This window comes from Mirounga angustirostris, unplaced genomic scaffold (assembly GCF_029215605.1).
Source record: "Mirounga angustirostris isolate CCGP_5_RB_7025 unplaced genomic scaffold, mMirAng1.0.hap1 SCAF_6, whole genome shotgun sequence".
In the NCBI taxonomy this organism is placed as follows: Eukaryota; Metazoa; Chordata; class Mammalia; order Carnivora; family Phocidae; genus Mirounga; species Mirounga angustirostris.
The window spans coordinates 39,470,047-39,493,128 of NW_026991714.1; the positions used below are offsets into that span (position 1 = coordinate 39,470,047).

Below are 23,082 nucleotides of genomic sequence, written 5' to 3' on the forward strand. Positions count from 1 at the left end.
AGGCAGATGCTTAACCGACTGAGCCACCCAGGCGCCCCTAAAATTTTTTTAAGATTCTACTTATTTATTTTATTTTAGAGAGAACGTGAGGGGTGGGAGAGGAGCAGAAGGGGAGAAGCAGAGAGGGGAGGGAGAGGGAGGAGGGAAGAATCTCCAGCAGACTCCACACTGAGCACCGAGCTCTGCACAGGGCTCCATCTCAAGACCCCAAGATCATGACCTGAGCCGAAACCAAGAGTCGGATGCTTAACGGACTGAGCCACCCAGGCGCCCCTAAAAGAATTTTTAAAACAAACAAAAACTAAGAAAAACACCAGGAATGCTGGTCCAAACACCAACTTAAACTAAAGGGATTTTAATCTTTAAATCTGATCTATATATTTAGCTAAAAAGTGATGTGGTCTGGGATAGGAAGCAGCAGAAAAACCTAAAAGGTAGTTGGGGAAAGCCACAGAGCAGAGGTTGAAAACTGGCAGCCTCAGAGGGTAACGCAGCCCACAAACATTCGTTCGTTCATCTGTTCAACAAGCCTCCACTGAGCACCTGTCATAGGCCAGGCGCTGTTCTAGGTGCTGGGCATACAGCAGTAAACAAAACAGATTAAAAACCTTGCTTACATTCTCATGTTTTGTTTGGCCCAGATAGTTTTAAAATTTGAATGCGATGCCACTATTTAAAAATCAAGATGCGGGGCGCCTGGGTGGCTCAGTCAGCTAAGCGACTGCCTTCGGCTCAGGTCATGATCTCAGGGTCCTGGGATCGAGCCCCGCATCGGGCTCCCTGCTCGGTGGGAAGCCTGTTCCTCCCTTTCCCACTCCCCCTGCTTGTGTTCCCTCTCTCGCTTTCTCTCTCTCTCTGTCAAATAAATAAATAAAATTTTTAAAAAATAATAAATAAATAAATAAAATAAAAATCAAGATGTTTCACATAAAAATACAGATTTCCATTTGCTCTTGGGGGAAAAAAAAAAAAGATCTGATTGCACCGGCCCGAATTTCAGCCTAGCAACAAGTTGCTGGGATTGAAGTGATCACCCCCTAACAGGGAAGCACTCTCTGGTGTGACTACAGGCATGCTTCAGTCATTTATTCTGCCTGCCTAGCCCTAGAAATCTGCACTGAATTTCGGGCTCAGATGCCAAGTCAGGCTTCACAGAGTTTGAACACATCTGCCACTACTAGCTATTTGACTTGAATGAAACGGTCTTCCTCAGTTTCCTCATCTGTAAAATGGAGTAATAATGGCACCTACCTCATAGGGTTGCCAAAAAAATTAAATGAGGCATTATATGCAAAGTGTTTAGCACAGTGCTTGGCACAGAGCCAGTCCTCATTAAATCCTTGCTATTCTTATTATTTGTTGTGTTTGTTTACAATCTCATCTTCACTATCATCATCATCATTATTATTGCAAGAAAAACAATTAAAATAGGGAGGGAATTCCAGGACTCACCCAACTGTGAAAGATGCCCTCCTTACACCACCCCTGCCCCTAACAGTTTTTCTTTTCTTTTTTTTCCCCCCCATCTGGGATAATTTTGAGAGTTCCCTTAGGAACCCCAGGTAGTCTTTTACCATCTGGACGCTCCCCCAAACACGATTTCCAGAGCAGCAAGCATATTACCCCAGAGAGCAAAATTAGTAATCTTGAGATTGTCCTTAAACAGAGTAAAACACCCCATTTGAAAAGGCAACAAACCAAGTGCTTGATATGGACTCTCGAGGCTCTCCGCAGAGATATCATGAGGGACCGTGATTTTAAGGTGTCTGCACACAGGAGCCCTGCGAGCGCATGAGAAATGCTCTGGGCTCCTCACCCACCAGCCCATAGCCAGACCGTATGAGAAAAGGTGTTTCAAAATTGCAAAATGGGCTGAGAGCAGTCGTCTGCAGGAGGAAAGCATGAATCACTGGTTTTCCAGGGAACGTGTTAAAATGCAGACTCCAAGGCTCCACCACTGGAGAGTGTGACTCCCCACGGCTGGGGCCCCTCCAGGGACCTACTTTTAATGAGCTTCCTGGTGGGTGGGGCTAGGTCTGGAGGAGATGCCTAAGTGTGCTCACACCTCCATTACCAGATCCAGCCTTGCCCCCTTCACCCCAGCTCACACCAACTGCTGCATGGTGCTACCCCACTGTGTATAACACCACACGCTTACAACTCCAAAACAGAGGTACTGTGTGCCCTCCGGACCCTCCTGGAACAGAGGACGTGAGCCCCCCTCAACTCCGTGTGAGCACCAGAACAGGCACTCGGGGCACTAGGGTAAAGTCACATGCTCAGCAGAAACCCTCTTGGCCCTGTTCACTGTCCTGGCCGTGTCCTCGCTCTACGGTCAACACTAAACAAGCATCAGCCTCCTGCCACCACCCATGGCCGTAACTGAGGAGCAGAACTAACCACAAGGAAAGAAATTCCTCCTCCCAATATAGCTTCTAACTTAAAAAAAATGGACACATGGCCCAGGGAATGGCATCTTTTCAATCAATGCCTTTTGACCAGTCAGCTATCCAAAACTGCACAAAAAAAGCCTTATCTCAGAATAAAGGACAATGAAAAATTCACCCACTAATTGAGGGTTTTTTTTAAACTCAGTTCAGCGTATACATTGCCATTTTAATCCCATAAAACAGATTTTATTTCCTTTTCTCAGAAATGGCTTGCTATATATCATTGCCCTTGGAAAAGTAACATTTAACAAAATAACAACTTTCCTGGCCAAAATGCCATTAGGCCGATTTTCTCACGTAGTGCTTGTCCTTTATCTGATAAAGGGGGTTGTGCCCGACTTTCAAAAAGCTCCTGATACCTGGGTAGAAGTCTTCTGAACCCCTCCTGCCAAAACATAAAAGCAGGAAGTACACCTCCACCTCTCCCCAGAGGAGCCAGGCTTCCCCCACCCACGCCATCTGCCACCCCCAGGTTCTCAAGAAAAATCTCGCTGGACTGCCACATGCATAAGGTGACAAGGCCAGTCACTAAATAATTTAAGAACAAATCATTTGCCTCTCCAGTTTCTTCACCCTTCCCACCCACTTCTGACAGTTAAAGTCATAATACTGGGGCACCTGGGTGGCTTAGATGGTTAAGCATCTGCCTTCGGCTCAGGCCATGATCCCAGGGTCCTGGGATTGAGCCCTGAGTCAGGCTCCTGGCTCAGCGGGGAGTCTGCTTCTCCCTCCTCCTCTCCCCCTGCTTATGCTCTCTCCCTCTCTGTGTCTCTGTCTCAAATCAATAAATAAAATCTTTAAATAAAGTCATAATACTAAATGGGTAGAAATAATTTCTGTACAATGTTTGTTTTGTTTTGTCATAGTGATAGTCTAAGAGGCCGAGGGATATATACAAATTGAAAAGTCATTCACACCGTGTCAGTCTCCCCTTCGCAAGGATGACAGTGACCAATGAAATACAATGCCCTCCCCACTAGAACAAGTTTAAAAGAATCATCACTGCAAAACGTATGCCAGGCAGATAGTACATTTGCCAAAATCCCCAGCATTCCTGTCAAACGAATGGCTTACTAAAATATGTTGACTTCCATTTGGACACCACCATTCTTGCCATATTAGCACCAGAGCAAAACAAACACAAAATGTGGTTTGGTAAAGAGTGTCTGAAGTTACCTGTGTTACTAAATGCTTACCCAGGTGATCCATATTGCTACCAAGCCTATAAATATTTATTTTCTTTGAGGACAGAATCAAATGGAAACAGAAAAGCAGTGTATGTTTGAAAGCACTGGATTAACTCTGATACAAGAAAAAAAAAAAACCTCAGTGAGACAGGCAGGTATTAAGGGTCCCATCTAGAATAATTCTAATCTTTCCGAATAGAAAAGTCATACACATTCCTTTGTTATCATCATATCCCAGCTTAAAAGCAATTCCCCTTCTTTACCACCAGCTCCATCCATCTCCTACTACCCCCGGCATACTGGATTCCTAGCTTCCTCAGCATGCCCTGCATGTAGGTGTCCACTCTCCACCCCTCTCAAAGCCCGTGTTACCTCTCTCCTTCTGGACACATTCCTTCTCTTCTTTCTTCCTGGAGGTCCCGTTCACCCTTCCAGGCTCAGCTACTTCCTCTTCTGCTAACGTAGCCTCATATCATTCAGGCAAATGCAATCAGTCCTGCCTCTGCAATATTGTATTCAAATCACTTACAGCAGTCATCAACCCTGCATATCTACTTCCTTCTGCCTTAACAGCTCGACCATCTCCATTCTGTGAAAGCAGGGGAGGTGCACTATAATGCTCTTCCCAAAAAGCAGACTTTATGTATGCATTACAAAATGCAGGATGTTTCTTCCTCTCTGAAATCATTACTGTGCCAAAACTTAAGGAACCTAAATAGAGAAGGGCAAGCCCTCCCTTGAGGACACCCCGCTGCAACACGGACCACTGAGGTTAAGACTAGTTAAAGACCAAGTTCAGTCCAGTCAGTCCATCCACTGAATCGAAAGCAGCAGCTTGAGATGCTCCTGCTGGTCAACTCACCAAATTTAATGAGGATAACAGCTAAAATAGCTAAAGAAAGAGTTATCTTAACCACCCACACCCGAAAATCTTATCACAGCACTCACCAGGAGCCATAAATGAAAAGAGGCAAGAACAAAGCAACAAAGTAAAATGTATCTTTCTTCTAAGATGAAACGGAAGGGGGGAAAAAATGGAAGCAGGAAGAGGAGGGCAGGAAAGGAAAGGCTTAAAATATATAAAGTTTATAATAAAGTCTTCTTAAAAAGGGACTTGAAATACGAAGAATTTATAAGAAGATTCTTTAAAGAAGGAACCATGCGGGGCGCCTGCTGGCTCAGTGGGTTGTGTCTGCCTTTAGCTCAGGTTATGATCCCAAAGTCCTGGGATCGAGTCCTGCATCGGGCTCCTTGCTTTGCGGGGAGCCTGCTTCTCCCTCTGCCCCTCCCCCTGCTTGTGCACCTTCTCGCTCTCTGAGAAACAAATAAAATCTTTTTAAAAAGTAAAGGAAGAAGGAACCATGCTTTGGTATCTTTTCATAACTCCTAACCTACCATTTCTACTTCACCTAGCAACACAGGAAATTCTTAATAATGCTTGCTGGTCCGTAATAAATGGAAATAACTTCCTAATATATTTTAATATGGTCCAAGCGACAGTTTGAAAAGGAGAGATGTCCAAATAACAAAAAAAAAAATTCTTATTTTATTTTTTATTTATTTTTTTAAGATTTTATTTATTTATTTGAGACAGAGAGAATGAGAGACAGAGAGCATGAGAGGGAGGAGGGTCAGAGGGAGAAGCAGACTCCCTGCTGAGCAGGGAGCCCGATGCGGGACTCGATCCCAGGACTCCAGGATCATGACCCGAGCTGAAGGCAGTCGCTTAACCAACTGAGCCACCCAGGCGCCCAAAAAATTCTTATTTTAGATACCAAAGTATTCTTATTTGTATAATAGGCTAACACTAAATTGTTCTTATTTATTCACTGAATCTATCCTGCCCAGACTTCTGCTAGGTCACAGAGATAATTGCTTGTACAAACTATTTTTCTAGTAGCATATAAAAGGAAAGCTCTTTCAAATTAATCTGGACTATTAATATTCACACATAAGAGTTTAACCCTCCTACCCCATGAAATCTTTTATTTGAGATATAAAAAAGGCAAAGCAGTCAGGTACGAATTAAAGGTCTGCCCATTCTTTGGTGGAGATGCAATGGGCAGATGAAGAGCCAGGCTTCAGGAAAGGACAGGAGGGAAAGAATGTCTACGGACCTCAGCGCTTACCATGTATCAGGCCTTCTGGGTAGAAAATATTATGGACTTCATATCTAGAGGCCCTGTGTTCTTCCCTTTTAAAAAATTCTCTCCAAGCTACACTTAAACAATTTTTGAAAATATGGTAACACTAAAAATGACAAAACTGAAAAGGTTTCAGAATGCTTTTACTTTAAACCGAACTGTGGCAAGCAATAACATCAAGTCATAGACTCCAGTAGCAGAGAAAATACAGAATACATTAAGAATGATGCAAGAGGTTTGGGTAGGAAAGGTTCAAGAAAAGGAATTGAGAGTTTTCAGCAAAACAGAATTCGAAGACTTCAGGATGGCTGGAATCTGAAAGCAAGATGGCAGGCAGTTCAGCAGCAGGTGGGAAGAGAATGAGTACAAACGCATTCCTCATCACATCCACCCACGTCCGCTGCACCAGATTCCGATGGTCATCTTTCCACAGTGGGAACACAAGAGCAGGCTAAATGCACTCTACAGGCCCCTTCCACTCCCCACTTTTACTGGTCTGCATGCCTCAGAGACTTTCCTCCATCACTTTGACTTGTTGAGTTTATTGGGATCGGTCTTGTGATTAAGAGGCTTGTAAATAAATACAAGACATTTCACCAGTTCACTCAAATGTTTTACTGCCTGACCTCCTGCTCAGAGGTTACACATGGAGCTGATGAAAAGAATGTCATAAGCATTCTTTTCTACCCACCTGGACTAAATTGTTATTTACCCCAGGCTAGCATCTCTTTAAAGGAGCTAAAATGCCTGTCTTGCTTTTTGTAACACAAGGGGAAAAATAAAGCAGATTCACCATGACTGCCAGGTCCACATGTCATTTCATAGAGGAATTTTAGGGAAAAAGAGTCATCCATTTTCCTAACTTGAGAATGAAGTTTATCTTTGGAAGTGGCAGTTAAAAAGAAGAAAAAAACATGGCTAGATGCAATTTAAAAATGTTTTGTTGAAAAGGCATTAATCAGGGGCACCTGGGTGGCCCAGTCAGTTAAGCATCTGACTCTTGACTTCGGCTCAGCTCATGATCTCAGGGTCGTGAGACTGAACCCCCTGTTGGGCTTGGCACTGAGCAGTGGAGCCTGCTTAAAATTCTCTCTCCCCTCCGTCTGCCCCTCCTCTGCTCATGTTCACGCTCTCTCTCTCAAAAAAAGAAAAAAGGCGTTAATCAGTGCAAGGTTCATGGTACACATGACATGTTAACAGTTTCAATAAAAAGACCTCTCATATAAACGTGTACGCATGTAAGTTGTTTGCATAAAGTATCAGACAATTCCTTAATTAGTGGCAAAAAGGACTTCTTAGTCACCTACTTTAGCTCCTCTATAGAAAAGAGCTTTTTGAAAAGACAATTTAAAACAGCAGATCCCTAACTTTTGTAAAAAAAAAAAAAAAAAAAAAAAAAAAAAACTATGAATACTAACTAGAGGACAGTTAAATAAATAGAAACAAAAAAGAACAAGAAGCATTCAATAGGAAAATCTCTTAAAGGTGGCAAAAGATGGGCGCCTGGGTGGCTCAGTCGTTAAGTGTCTGCCTTCGGCTCAGGTCATGATCCCAGGGTCCTGGGATCGAGCCCTACATCGGGCTCCCTGCTCCTTGGGAAGCCTGCTTCTCCCTCTCCCACTCCCCCTGCTTGTGTTCCCTCTCTCGCTGTCTCTCTCTGTCAAATAAATAAAATCTTAAAAAAAAAAAAAAAGGTGGCAAAAGAAAACAGAGAAAGCATGTGTCCCCCAATTTGTCAGAGCTACCTAAAACCATGTTTCATAGGACTTGTTTTGCTATATTTAATTTGCAAAATAAAATAAACTGAAAGCTTTGGGGATCATTTTTTCACAAGTTTGAGAGATTTCATATCAGTAATATAGCAACATTAAGATTCAAAACTAGCTTTCATTAAATATGGAATGGCCAATTTGGGGGTTGGAGTGATCATTACTAAGGCAAGTTTTAGAGTAAACCAGTGTCTCCTTTTCAAAAAGGGTAACTTGCAAAATGACTGATCAACAGCTGATTCAACAGACTCAAATGATTACTTATGTTCAGAATACTAACATCCAGACCAGTAGAATATAACCAAAGAATGCATATACAACGAAGGCTTTCTATCAGGTTCTGAGACAAACTTGCTTTCCTAATTACATTTGTCTGACATCAGCATTAAAAACAAACAAAAAAATAGCTAAGATTCCTTGAGTCTACACCAAATAGTGCTAAGTCTGGATAGCAGACTCCAGGCTATTTTAAATTAAGAACACAAATAGTGTAAAATGAAGACCACCAATAAATACATATACATAAAAAATTAATTAATTAGGAGGAGGAGGAGGAATGATGAGAAAGTTGCAAAAACTTTACTTGTAAACAAGATAACCAACTGTGAAATTAAACGTCATGGCACTTTTAGTGATTTACTGTGCAACTTTATGTGTAACACTTAATAGAATTGCAGGTGATATCAGTTACATTTAAAATGATGCCAAGACAAGACTGAGAGGAAAAAGGAGGCAGCCACTAGGACTATTAAGAAGCAGGGAGGGGCACCTGGGTGGCGGAGTCGGTTAAGTGACTCTTGGTTTTGGCTCAGGTAGTGGTCTCAGGGTCGTGAGATCAAGCTCTGTGTCAGGCTCTGCACTCAGCGTGGAGTCTGCTTAAATTTTCTCTATCCCCCTTTCCCCTTGACCCTCCCCCCTCACACTCCCTCAAGAGAACTCTCACTCGCACTCTCTCTCTCTCTAAAATAATAAATCTTAAAAAAAAGGGGGGGGCAGGGAAACACCAACTCAAGATTTTTTTTAACTGCAATGGTGATCAGAAGCTATGTTCCCAAATAATGAAAATTATTCTGCCTTTTAAGACTCAATCATACATATGAAGCATCTAAACATATAGAAGACTAATAAACTATGAATCCTTGGGTGATTCTGACATTTGCACAATATAGGATCTAGAGAGACAGGCATGATCCATTTTTATAAAAGCAGTGACCTGCGGCCTTGCATCTAAAAGTCAACATAATCTTTCATAGGAACACATCTGCTTTCCCACCCTCCTCCCCTATCTTTCCATTTTCCTTACACATCCTTATTGGTAGTCTTTCTTAACCAAGAATGAACCCAAAGTAATCACTGTAACTGGCCCCATGGATTCGACAACTGAGGGCCCTGTGGGCAGTTTCTATGAGGCCCCCAGAGGGATGGGAGCCCAGGTGTCCAGTGGCATTTCCTAGGCAGCTGGTCCCAGGAACAATGGCCACTATAAAGCCTGGAGCTCTTTCCTCTTGCTGAGTCTTCTGCCTCAAACTCCTGTCACTAAGCATAGAGCTGGGGATCTCTTTTTGCACTAAAATAGTATTTAAAAGAGTAGGTTCAGGGGCGCCTGGGTGGCTCAGTCGTTAAGCATCTGCCTTCAGCTCAGGTCATGAACAGGGTCCTGGGATCGAGCCCCGCATCGGGCTCCCTGCTCAGCAGGAAGCCTGCTTCTCCCTCTCCCACTCCCCCTGCTTGTGTTCCTGCTCTCGTTGTCTCTCTGTCAAATAAATAAAATCTTTAAAAAATAAAATAAAATAAAAATAAAAGAGTAGCTTCATTCTATAGTATGCTATGTAAGAGAAATAGGCTTTCACCAACTAGTTGAGAACTTAAGCACGGTTTCTATAGGAAAATCAATTCCTGGTTCCGGGCTAATTGATTTACAAACTCCTGGGCCACTCCTTGATAAAGTGAGGCTAGAAGTGGAAACAGTATGTATGTTTCAAAGGAGTAAAAGCAAAAGAGAGCAATTTGTATCAATAAAAACAAACTGTGTCTGTGTTTTCATCTGTATGTGTGTGTGTCTAGAATGAAAAAAAATAAAGATTTTTGGTTAAATTAAGATCCAGTTAGAGTGGAAAGTAAGCAACGTAACCTATGCTTCTAAATATATGAAAGGATTCAAAATATAATAGGATCAAATGAAAGATAACACACATACTGCGAAATCTATTTTTTTTCAGACAACAGTAGTCCCTCCCCTCATTGTGAGGAATACATTCCAAGACCTCCAGGGGATGCCTGAAACCTCCAGATAGCACTGAACCCTATAGATATGTTTTTTTCCTATACATACCTACCTGTGATAAAGTTTAATTTATAAATTAGGATTAACAAAATAACAGAACAATTATAATATACTGCAATAAAAGTTATGTGAATGGGGTCTCTCAAAATACCCTGCTTACTTACCATGCTCACCCTTTCTTCTTCTGTGATAGGAGATGATAAAATGTCTGAGATGAAGTGAGGTGAATGATACGGGCATTGTGATGTATGGTTAGGCTACTACTAACCTTCTGAGAAGGAGAATCATCTGCTTCCAGACCACGGATAACTGTAACTTGGGCTACTATATGCTCCCATCCAGCAACCTGTACCTAAAAGCTACAGCTCCCTGTTTGGAAATCAATGACCCACCTCCCAATCTTCTCTTTTCTCTCTCATTCACCATGCACTGCTTTCTAGACTGGAGGTTTCCAGCCTAGAATCTGAACCACCCCAGTGTCTCAAATTATTTCAAAATAAGTTATGAAATTCTCAAAAAAGAACAATGTAATAAGCATTTGCTATAAAGAATTCTGCAGCATAGGGTGTCAAGAAACCTAAAACCCTTGAGATGATGTTGCAGTTCCCAAAAAGATACAAATCACAGCTCAGGAGAAGCCAAAGAAGCACATATGTGACATACAGCAACCTACAAATATTTTCAAGATGAACACAGTAACAGCAATACCATGAAATCTCTGCCAAGAGATCTGAAAGTCATGCCACACTGTCATGAAAATAATGTTTTGCAGAGGGCAATGGACAGACAGCAGGATATGTATCCTTTTCTATAGGACAGACTTCTGCTACTTACACTAGTCACCTCACCCCAGAGCTTGCCACTCTGACAGGGCAACATCCAACACTATCTAAAGCTCTGAAAATACATCCAAACACCAACATTAATTTCAATGAATGTTACAACAAGTACAGTACATACATTATAACCCCATTTTTCATAGGAATGATGAGAGGTAAATGCCACAAAATCATGGAAACAAAACGAACTATCACTACAAAAAAATGTTAAACCTAAGATTTAAGTATGACACTTGAATCTATTCCTGGACAAAAATGAATCAGACAACTAGTAGTTTCTTCTGAGAAGAGTAACAGCACAGAGGCTTCCTTCTTTGCTCTGACCACAAATTCAACCGCAGGGATGAAACAAAAAGTTTTCTAGAACTACTGAATTTTCAAAGAACTGTGGAGTTAGGAACCTAAGGAATCATATTCTATTAGACCAACTAACTCACGACGAAGACAAGGAAACGGAGTCATGAGTGGCTCAGTAACTTGCCTAAAACCGAAATAGCTAATTAGTGGCCGAACTAGGGACTCAGGTTTCTGAAATTCCACAGGAGTGCCCTTTCCACTCTACCACGTGGGGGACGGTGGGGGATGGTTGGAGAGTTTGCAAAAATTCAAAATGGACGTGGCCCGTTGCACATCTGCCCAGAGTGGTTTCATCTTACATCGCCTAAGGGACTCTCATGTGACGAGCCAGTCACTTCATAATGGTGCTTTTAATGGGTAGTGGCTTTTTTTTTTTTTTTAGACCTATGTGTGATCAAAGTGATTAAAATCAAGTTGGAATTAAAGTGTACACATACCAACAGTAATCCAAATACCATTCAAAGAAGTCACTGTTTGGCTTTCTAGGTCAACAAGTAATTTATGGAAAAAATATCCATATAATGGATATTTTAATGGATCCAATTACCAGTAAAATAGGCACGATAAGGAGACTACCTTTAAAATCTGTTTAGTAAGGACTTGAGGTCCCCAGACATTAAAAGAAATATATATATATAAATTATATATAATATATATATAAAGAAAAGAAATTATTTATATATATGTGTGTGTGTATATATATACATATACACACACACACACACATACAGCTAGCTTTAGTAGAGAAGTTCTTCGAGTGCCTGGGTGGCTCTGTTGGTTAAGCATCTGCCTTTGGCTCAAGTCATGATCCCAGGGTCCTGGGATTGAATCCTGTGTTAGGCTCCCCTGCTCAGCGGGGAGTCCACTTCTCCCTCTCCTTCTACCCCTCCCCCCTTGCTCATGCTCTCTTGCACTCTCTCTCTCTCTCATGTGCTCTCTCTCTCAAATAAATAAATAAAATCCTTAAAAAAAATAACATAAAAGAAAGTAATGAAGTGGCAGAGAGCAGGTGATGTAAATGGGTAAGGCACAATGGTGTACTTTATCCAAGAGGACAGCAGGAAAGCCCCTGCCATCAGATAGGAAAGCTTCAGTCAAGACATAAGAACCAGAATAGATTTTCAGGAAATCTGGAGATTTCTGTCTGGGTGCAAACAGTGGCTTCTGTCTACATATATCAGGTTTGGCCTTTTGCTTTTTTGCCCATTAAGGAACTTGATTTTATGAGTTCAATCAGGAGTGACCAATGCCAATTGAGAAATTATACTGATGGTCAAGGGGACTCAGCTCATTCTCAACCCAAAAAGTCCGATGTCTGGGCATCAGTTTAATCCTCAAAAATTCTGAATAAAGGGAATTAAATCACTCTACCTATTGTAATAAGACAAGGCTAGCCTGTTCACATATTGAGACTTCTGTTGCCTGCTCAGGGTTCCTTTAAACATTAATTACATTTTTTTAAGATTTTATTTATTTTTGCACATGCACTCCAGAGAGAGAGAGAGAAGGGAAGCACAAGCAGGCAAGGGGGCAGAGGGAGAAGCAGACTCCCCACTGAGCAGGGAGCCGGATGCAGGGCTCGATCCCAGGATCATGACCTGACCCAAAGGCAGACGCTTAACTTAATGAGCCACCCAGGTGCCCCCATTAATTACATTTTTAACTCTTCTTTTTTGGGGTTTTCTTTTCATTGCCACACATTCCTATCCATACAATAATATTCCCTTCCAGCAGGTATGTCCATGATTCTGAATAGTCATGTACTTTAAAAATGGACTGGATTTTATAGCAGCACAGAAATGCATGCCAAGATGCACCTAACCAATCACAATCAATGAAGTAGAAAAAGCTAAAAGGTAGATGGGAAAAGCAGTTAAGCAGAGCTTGCAATCTTCAGGCCAAATGCTATCTAGTAGTTTTTAAAATTTTCTCTCTTCATAGATTTTCCCCCCCAGAAAAACCTCTGTAAACAACATTTAAAAATCAATAAAGTGCACATAAAGATGAATGGTTACAATACTGGAAATGCTAACACTGATAAGTACTTCTCCCTAAAGCTCAATAAATTAATTTACTGAGCACCTACTGAGGACCAATAAGAGACTAAAAGACTCTGACATCAAGTCAATATGCTAGTAATATTTAATATTAATTCATAAAACAATGACTAAATATGAACCACATAAATTATAAAAATCTGGTAGTAGATTGGGCAATTCTTAGAAAGGTGGTTTTGCCAACAAAAAACATAAAAATGCATTAATCTTTCTCCTGGGAATTCAACCCAAAGGAATAGTCCAAAAGATGAACACACTACATGACAAAGATGTTAACAGCATTTTATTTATGATAACCAAAAACCCTCGAAATAACCCAGATAATCAACAAATAGAAATTGCTATTATTAATTCAGTGAATTAATTATACATCTGTTAAATTTATATATATATGAAGACTATGTAGAAACAAGAAAAGTATACCTAAAAATATATGTGGGGAAAAAGAGCAGAATAAGAAGTATTCCCTCGATACATTATCCTCCTTGAATATTATTCTATACATACAACATGATTATAGTTACAGAGTTAACAGAAAGTTTAGAAAGAATATATAACACAGTGGCTATGCTTAAGTGGTAGGATAATTAGTGTCAAGATTCTTGAGACATTTTAAAAACCAAAGTATGGTTGTTTTAAAAAATGGGCATCAGTGTGATATCCACAGGCATAGAAGTCAAGAATTATGGGTGCTAACCCATATGTCATGGATAGATACCTCCTCACAAGCAAAGTATGCGTTTGTGAGACTATGGTCCTCAAAATAGCAAAGAAGAAGAGATGATGATGGGTCGCTCACAAGATGGCTATGCAAAAAATGCACTTGTATTTGACAACTGAGCACACAAGCAAATCAGAGTATGCTGCCAAGGAGACATGAGGGATACTAACTTGGTTTTTGCCACTGCCCTCCTTACAAACAACCTCAAACAACTCATGGACATCAGCAAACATATACTAATTACTGTATGATACACAATAGATTATAAGAACCACAAATGTGTCCTATGTCTCAAAAAGCTGTGGGAGCTCTCAACATTCAGTGTTGGTTAAAGACGGAGTCAGATGGATGCAGGTATGTTAAAACAGTCTGGTAGTCACAGGCCTCCTTAGGTAAACAACTACAACCTTTTGCCTGACAATAACACATCAGGTTAAGCAATATGTCTTAGTCCATTCTGGCTGACGGCTGATACAACACGATACCACACACTGGGTAGTGTATAAACAACAGAACATACTGCTCACAGATCTGGTGGCTGGAAGTCCAGATTAGGGTACCAGCATGGTCTGGTGAGGGCCCTCTTCAGATCACAAACTTCTCCCTGTATCCTCAAGTGGGAGAAGGGACCAGGGAGCTCTATGAGGTCTCTTTTATATGAGCACTAATCTCATTCATGAGAGCCCCACCCTCATGACCTAATCACCTCCCAAAAGCCACATATGAATGGGGGGGTGGGCAGGAAGGACATTTCAGCCCATAGCACCACGTAAGTGGATTCCACTGGTAGGCCAACATTCAGGCTTGGAGGAAAGTAAAATGGAACAGGAGGAAGAAAGTACTGGGGGGTGGACAGAGTAACACTGATTTGGGGCAACACTGTACAGAGTCCCATGGGGGGAGGGGCATCAAACCAGACCTAAAAGCCATATACACATATAATACATTTTACACCCTTAGCCGCAACTCTCCCAAACAGAGTATTCAGTGAAGCAGAACACACAGCAGGTGCAAGAACTTCTTTTGTCTTTAAAACTATAAGCAGCTTAAGAAAACATTTACCATGGAGGGCCTGGGTAGCTGTCAGTTAAGCGTCTGCCTTCAGCTCAGGTCATGATCCCAGGGTCCTGGGATCGAGTCTGACATCAGGCTCCCTGCTCAGCAGAGAGTCTGCTTCTCCCTCTGCTCCTACCACCCCACCCTGGGCCTTGTGCTCTTGTGCTCATACTCACGTGCGCGCACTCACAAAGATAAACAAAATCTTAAAACAAAAACAAACAAACAAAAAAAACATTTACCATGTGCATGACAACCTTCAAGAAAAGCTCAGTAGTAACCTTTTTATAATCTATATCTATAATCAATCTAGATATGTAATGATGATTCAGTACAAACCAGCATCCTGTTTGCACTGATTTTTTAAAAGTTTCTGTAATTAGCTGGTTTCTTCTGTACTAACATAAACTATCCTCATTCTCACTTACTTTGAGCCTCAGAATCCAGTTTTCCCAAACGATTTGCCTATTACAAAATCAAAACTTCATGAACCAAGGAGTCCTCGTCTTCCAAAGAAATTTGCAAAGAATTCCCAGAAGACTTACACAGAAGGAACTTAAATTAAAATAAGAAATCATTTCAGGAACAAAACCCAAAGACTTTCATAGCAAATCTATTCAAATTCCTTCATCTTCAGCACTAGCCTGAGTCTTAATATTCACACTATTAACATCATAAATGCTTGTATACTTTTAACATTCTGCAGCCAGCAACTACTACTGTTCAAATAAACTGTTTCACACGCAGATGTCTGGTTCACACATCATCTTGCTTCTCCCACACTTGGACTTGCTTCCCACTGAGCTGTAATATTTCTTACAAGCTTTACCAGGCTGTGTCTAAAAACACAGAGAATGGGTTCCTTAGTTCAGAGGATTTTTGACATTCCTCTGCTAAATGAGGTGGGAGGCATTTGCACTCTAGAGGGAAAGAATGTCTATCATTCCCAAATCCCAGCACCACTTCCCATCCCAGCACTCTCTCCGTGTCTATGGACTTCTGGATTGAGTGGCCTAAGGATTTCTCTTCTCTGCTCTGCAAGTCTTCTTGCATTTGCTGTGAGACCTCAGAGCCTTACAGGAAGAAATATAACCAAGGATATTCATGGGTAGGTCTAGATACCACTATTTCTAAGCAGAAGGCAAAGGCAAGTGTACCCAGTAGGCAACATGACACATTGTAAAGTAAACCAAGTGAGAGGATGCAGTTAGTAATAAAAAGTTTTAGCTTATAGTTTGAGAGGGAAAACTATAGGAAAGGCTGGTTCTTGGGTTTCAAGTGGTATTTTCTGCTATATAAACCATACAGTAACAGGATAATCTGAAAACCACGGAATTAAAACTATCCACTTTTAGGTAACAGGATAATAAATAAATCCTCTCTCCTAAGATTTTAAAATATGCAACAAAATGCAGCAATATAAGTAGGTTCAGCCATTTCCCTAGTTCCATAGTAATTACTACGATGACTTGATTCAAAGATAAAAGTTATAAAACCTCAAATCAAATATGTTTTCTTTTTACTTTTGTCACCATTTTAACATAAGGATAAAGATGTATTTAAGATACAGCCTACTCATAAAAATATGAGACCAAGGAGACAAAGAGAGCATGAAAATTAGCCCTTTTTTTTTTTTTTTTACAATGGCTTTCAGAACCTGGGAGAGAAAATTATAGATTTTTTTTATTGTTTTATTCAACTAAATAGATGAATAACAATAAAACTTGTTCTGAAAGTTTGTGTTTTAAAATACCACCATTAGTAATTGCAAAAATCAAACTGTAAACAATGATGAAACCAACAAAATGAAAACTTCAAAACCCAGCACAAGCAGAATATAAGGAAAGTTGTATACTCCAATATTAATGATGGCACTATAAACTGATAGTCTTTCTAGAGAGCAATCTGGCCGCATGTAACAAGATCCACAAGCAATTCATGCTCTCTGACTCAGATAGCCTACTTTGGAAACTACATCCCAAAAAAATCATCTCCAAGTAAATAAATGTAATTTGTTCAACAATGTTTGTAACAATGCTATTTACGACTGTTAAAACTGGAAACAATCCAAATACCAAACCATAAGGGAACAGTTAAGTCAATGATGGCATAAAAGATGGGATTATTGATCCCAACCCTTTGCTCCCTTCCTGTAACGTACCCCTCCACGTCCCGGTGACTTGCCCGGGAATCCTGTGGGGTGAGTGTAGGTGCCTAATCCATTGGGTTTTAGGCTTGGCCACATGATAATACACTTTGGCAAACTGGATATGGGCGACAACATATTTGCCACCTCCATGCAGTGGCTTTAAATGGGACTGCACGCTTCTCACCATATTCCTGCACGTAGCCGTGAGAACAGCATGTCCCAGAAGGGGGTGGTCCTTTAGCCTGGGTTTCCGAGTGAGAAGACAGTGGAACAGCACCACGCCCAGTCAAGCCACCAAGAGCTGTGGCACATCCACAGCACTCACATAATGTGGACAAAGAACAGATGTTTGCTGCTTTAAGCCACTAAGATGCTGGAACCCTTTTTGTTACCATAGCAAGAACTATGAAAATACAATAGTCATCAAAATGTGGCAAGCTATAGGAAAACGTATTTGAGAAAAAGCTTGCTAAAAAGTAGAAGACAAGAATAAGAAGCAGATACTGATGACATCTAGACAAAATAAGGCAGGCCAACAAGTACCAGAAATTAATGTAGAATTATGTAATAGTTTATACTTATTTCTTCTTATCAATGAAGCATGTACATATATATACCTTAAATTCCTTTTTAAATGCTACCTTTATGTGAACATATTTTCAATAATTCTATACATATCATATTCATAACAGCAATAATTCCAACATGCCTTTTTCTGCATTAAATGATGTAAGGATTAGTGAACACTTATGTCAAAAGTGAATCTAGTGTAAGGGTTATTATCCAGTCTTTGAATGTATCAATTTAGGGCTCATCAAATCCTTTTGTCAGACTAAAGCAAAGGGAACTATAAGAAAAGAAAAACCACACAGACAAAAGCAAGACTTATTTGCTGGGATAATCCATTCCCTAGGCATCAAACATTGTGCAAAAACAAACAAACAAACAAACAAACAAGCTCTAAAAGAATATCAGCATCTGAAAATAAAGTTGTGTTACTTTTCAATTAGTCTTCAAGAGCTATGTTTGAAATTCCATTTGTATGAATTAAGCATCACAAAAAATGATAACAAGCAATCTCACAGACATTTATCCTAAAATAAATTCAACAAAAATAAGGTATTAATGTGAAGATCCTCACTACCATCTTCTATGGGATAGCGAGAAATATAAGTGTATGTATTTTCAGTAATAAAAAAATAATAAAGGTAATTGTAGTATATTAATTACATGTAGATATACTAAATATCAATTATTAAACAATAAGTATGAAAAAGCATGTATATATGTGAAGGAGTACATAAAACTACAACTATAAAAATATATCTACTTAGGAACAAAGACTAGAAAAATATGAAAAAAAATTTTAAACAGCTGGAAATAGACCTGGTGGGTAGCCTTTTACCATGTTTTTTAAAGTTGTAGTTATTTTGAGGGGAGAGAGATTTAATGCTTATATTTACAAAACCTGTACTTGCTATGAAATACATCAATGACTCCCAGTTAAAAAGCAATCTGGAACAGGGGGCGGAGCAAGATGGCGGAGGAGTAGGAGACCTGGATTTCATCTCCTCTCAGGAATTCAGCTGGATAGGGATCAAACCATTCTGAACACCTACAAACTCAACAGGAGATCGAAGAAAAGAAGAGCAACAACTCTCGGAACAGAAAAGCGACCACTTTCTGGAAGGTAGGACGTGCAGAGAAGTGAATCCGAAGAGATATTCGGAAGGACAGACGGCGGGGGAGGGTCCTCCGTCAGCCACTTCTGGCAAGTGATAGAACCACGGAGCACAAAATCGGAACTTTTAAAAGTCTGCTCCGCTGAGGGACGTCACTCCGGTGGCTAAGTGGGAGGTAGAACCCTCGTAGAACAGTGTGGTCTCAGGACCCTCAGGGTCACAGAAAGCCCGGGGGTGCCTGAGTGCGGCAGAGCTCCCAGGTATCGGAGCGGGGAAGCCGGCTGCAGAGACGGGGCCGAGGAGCGGGCTCCCAGCTCGGGGTTGCCATAAACCGGGATCCGCGGCACAGTCGGGCCCCTGCTCCTCCAGCAGGGACCCAACAAGTGGCAGATCCGGGGAGACTCCCCTTCCTCCCCCGGGAGGAGCAGCATGGGAGCGCACCACAGGGATCTGCTGGGTTTGGAGACTCCACACAGGGTGGGGTGCCAGAGATAAAAACACTCAGTCACAGGCCAGGTGAGCACGGAATGCGGCCGGAGACCAGGGAGACGGGAGTGACTGACGGCTTTTCTCTGCGGGTGCACTGAGGAGTGGGGCCCTAAGTGCTCGGCTCCTCCGGGGCAGAGATTGGGAGGCCAACATTTTCACTCTCCGCCTCCAAAGCTGTACAGAAAGCTTGCAGGGAACAAAAGCTCCGGAGAGCAAACCGGAGCAGATTACTTAGTCCGGACTGGGCAAGGGCGGGGCAATTCCGCCTCCGGCAAAGACTTTTGGAAACCAGGGCAACAGGCCCCTCCCCCAGAAGATCAGTGAGAACAGCCAGCCAAGACCAAGTTTACCGATCAATGAGAACTGCAGAACTCCAACGCTAGGGGAATAATGCACATAGAATTCATGGCTTTTTTACCATGATTCTTCAGTCTTTCAAAGTTAATTTTTTTTTTGAATTTTTCTTTTTCCCTTTTTCAACCAACATCTTATCAATCCCTTTTTTAAAAAGAACATTTTTAAATTTTTAGAGTCATATTCTATCCCTTCATAGCAGTTACCCGTATTTTTGGCATATATATATATGTTGTTCTCTTTAAAATTTTGAGATAGTTTCTTCTAACAGATCAAAATATGCCCTAAATCTCTACTGTATGCTTTTTTTCTACTCCCCAGCCTGATCACATTCTCTCCCTTTTTCTTTCCTTTTTTTTAAATCCTCTTTTTTCAAACAACTTATCAATTGTTTTATAAAATTTTTTTATAATTTCCATCTTTTTTTTTTTTACAATTTCCATCTTTACAGTCATATTCCATCCCTTCATCATATCAACCCTTATTTTTATATATATATGTTTTTCTTTCTTTAAATTTTTGGGAGGCACTTTCTTCTAACAGACCAAATATACCCAAAATCTAGTGTGTGGCACTGATCTATATACCAGCCTGATCATATTTGATCACATTCTGGGTTTTTTTGTTTTTTCTTTTTTGTTTGTTTTTATCTTTATCTTTTTCCTCTCTGTTTTTTTTTTTTTTTTCTTTTTCTTTTTGCTCTCTTTCCCTTTCTTTTCCCACTGCTTCAGGTCTTTTCTGATTTGTTTAGAGTATATTTTCTGGGAACGCTGTTACCCTGTTAGCAGTTTGTTCTCTCATTAATCTGTTCTCCCCTGGACAAAATGACAAGACGGAAAAAATCACCTCAACAAAAAGAACAAGAGGTAGTACCGACTGCCAGGGACCTACTCAATACGGACATTAGTAAGATGTCAGATCTAGAGTTCAGAATCATCACTTTAAAGATACTAGCTGGGCTTGAAAAAAGCATGGAAGTTATTAGAGAAACCTTTTCTGGAGAAGTAAAAGAACTAAAATCTAACCAAGTAGAAATCAAAAAGGCTATTAATGAGGTACAATCAAATATGCGGGCGCTAACTGCTAGGATAAATGAGGCAGAAGAGAGAATCAGTGAGATAGAAGACCAAATGATGGAAAATAAAGAAGCTGAGAAAATGAGAGATAAACAACTACTGGATCACGAGGGCAGAATTCGAGAGATAAGCAATACCATAAGATGAAACAACATTAAAATAATTGGGATCCCAGAAGAAGAAAAAAGAGAGAGGGGGGCAGAAGGTATAATGGAGCAAATTATAGCAGAGAACTTCCCTAATTTGGGGAAGGAAACAGGCATCAAAATCCAGGAAGCACAGAGAACCCCTCTCAAAATCAATAAAAATAGGTCAACACCCCGACATCTAATAGTAAAACTTACGAGTCTCAGAGACAAAGAGAAAATCCTGAAAGCAGCTCGGGAGAAGAGATCTGTAACCTACAATGGTAGAAACATTAGATTGGCAACAGACCTATCCACAGAGACCTGGCAGGCCAGAAAAGACTGGCAGGATATATTCAAAGCACTAAATGAGAAAAATATGCAGCCAAGAATACTATATCCAGCTAGGCTGTCATTGAAAATAGAAGGAGAGCTAAAAAGCTTCCAGGACAAATAAAAACTTAAGGAATTTGCAAACACAAAACCAGCCCTACAAGAAATCTTGAAAGGGGTCCTCTAAGCAAAGAGAGAGCCTGAAAGCAACATAGACCAGAAAGGAACACAGACAATATACAGTAACAGTCACCTTACAGGCAATACAATGGCACTAAATTCCTATCTTTCAATAGTTACCCTGAATGTAAATGGGCTAAATGCCCCAATCAAAAGACACAGGGTATCAGATTGGATTAAAAAAAAAGACCCATCAATATGCAGTCTGCCAGAGACTCATTTTAGACCCAAAGACACCCCCAGATTGAAAGTGAGGGGGTGGAAAACCATTAACGATGCTAATGGACACCAAAAGAAAGCTGGGGTGGCAATCCTTAGATCAGACAAATTAGATTTCAAACCAAAGACCGTAATAAGAGATGAGGAAGGACACTATATCCTACTTAAAGGGTCTATCCAACAAGAAGATCTAACAATTTTAAATATCTATGTCCCTAACAGGGGAGCAGCCAATTATATAAGGCAATTAATAACAAAAGCAAAGAAACACATTGACAACAATACAATAATAGTGGGGGACATTAACACCCCCCTCACTGAAATGGACAGATCATCTAAGTAAAAGATCAACAGGAAATAAAGACTTTAAATGACACACTGGACCAAATGGACTTCACAGACATATTCAGAACATTCCATCCCAAAGCAACAGAATACACATTCTTCTCTAGTGCCCATGGAACATTCTCTAGAATCAATCACATCCTAGGTCATAAATCAGGTCTCAACCAGTACCAAAAGACTGGGATCATTCCCTGCCTATTTTCAGACCACAATGCTTTGGAACTAGAACTCAATCACAAGAGGAAAGTCAGAAAGAACTCAAATACATGGAGGCTAAAGAGCATCCTACTCAAGAATGAATGGGTCAACCAAGAAATTAAAGAAGAATTTAAAAAATTCATGGAAACCAATGAAAATGAAAACACAACTATTCACAATCTTTGGGATGCAGGAAAGGCAGTCCTAAGAGGAAAGTATATAGCAATACAAGCCTTTCTCAAGAAACAAGAAAAGCCCCAAGTACACAACCTAACCCTACACCTAAAGTAGCTGGAGAAAGAACAGCAAATAAAGCCTAAACCCAGCAGGAGAAGAGAAATAATAAAGATCTGAGCAGAAATCAATGAAATAGAAACCAAAAGAACAGGAGAACAGATCAACGAAACTAGGAGCTGGTTCTTTGAAAGAATTAACAAGATTGATAAACCCCTGGCCAGACTTATCAAAAAGAAAAGAGAAATGACCCAAATCAACAAAATCATGAATGAAAGAGGAGAGATCACAACCAACACCAAAGAAACACAAACAATTATAAGAACATATTATGAGCAACTCTATGTCAGCAAATTAGATAACCTGGAAGAAATGGATGCATTCCTAGAGATGTATCAACTACCAAAACTGAACCAGGAAGAAACAGAAAACCTGAACAGACCTATAACCACTAAGGAAATTGAAGCAGTCATCAAAAATCTCCCAAAAAACAAAAGCCCAGGGCCACATGGCTTCCCAGGGGAATTCTACCAAACATTTAAAGAAGAATTAATACGTATTCTTCTGAAACTGTTCCAAAAAATAGAAATGGAAGGAAAACTTCCAAACTCATTTTGAGGCCACCATTACCTTGATCCCAAAACCAGACAAAGACCACATCAAAAAGGAGAACTACAGACCAATATCCCTGATGAACATGGATGCAAAAATTCTCACCAAAATACTAGTCAATAGGATCCAACAGTACATTAAAAGGATTATTCACCATGACCAAGTGGGATTTATCCCTGGGCTGTAAGGTTGGTTCAACATCTGCAAATCAATCAACATGGT

General features: G+C 40.5%; 1 protein-coding gene across 6 annotated transcripts in view; it reads right to left on the minus strand.

The window, feature by feature from the left end:
- Positions 1-23,082, minus strand: part of PTPN14 (protein tyrosine phosphatase non-receptor type 14) — a 177,185-nt gene that overhangs the window by 137,215 nt on the left and 16,888 nt on the right. The window contains exon 1 of one of the 6 annotated variants that reach the window (XM_064594178.1): positions 4,010-4,635. The exons of the other annotated variants lie outside the window; for them this stretch is intronic. The gene's annotated coding sequence lies outside the window, so the exon portion shown is untranslated. Of the gene's footprint in view, positions 1-4,009; positions 4,636-23,082 lie in introns of those variants that run through there. 6 annotated transcript variants of the gene reach the window in all.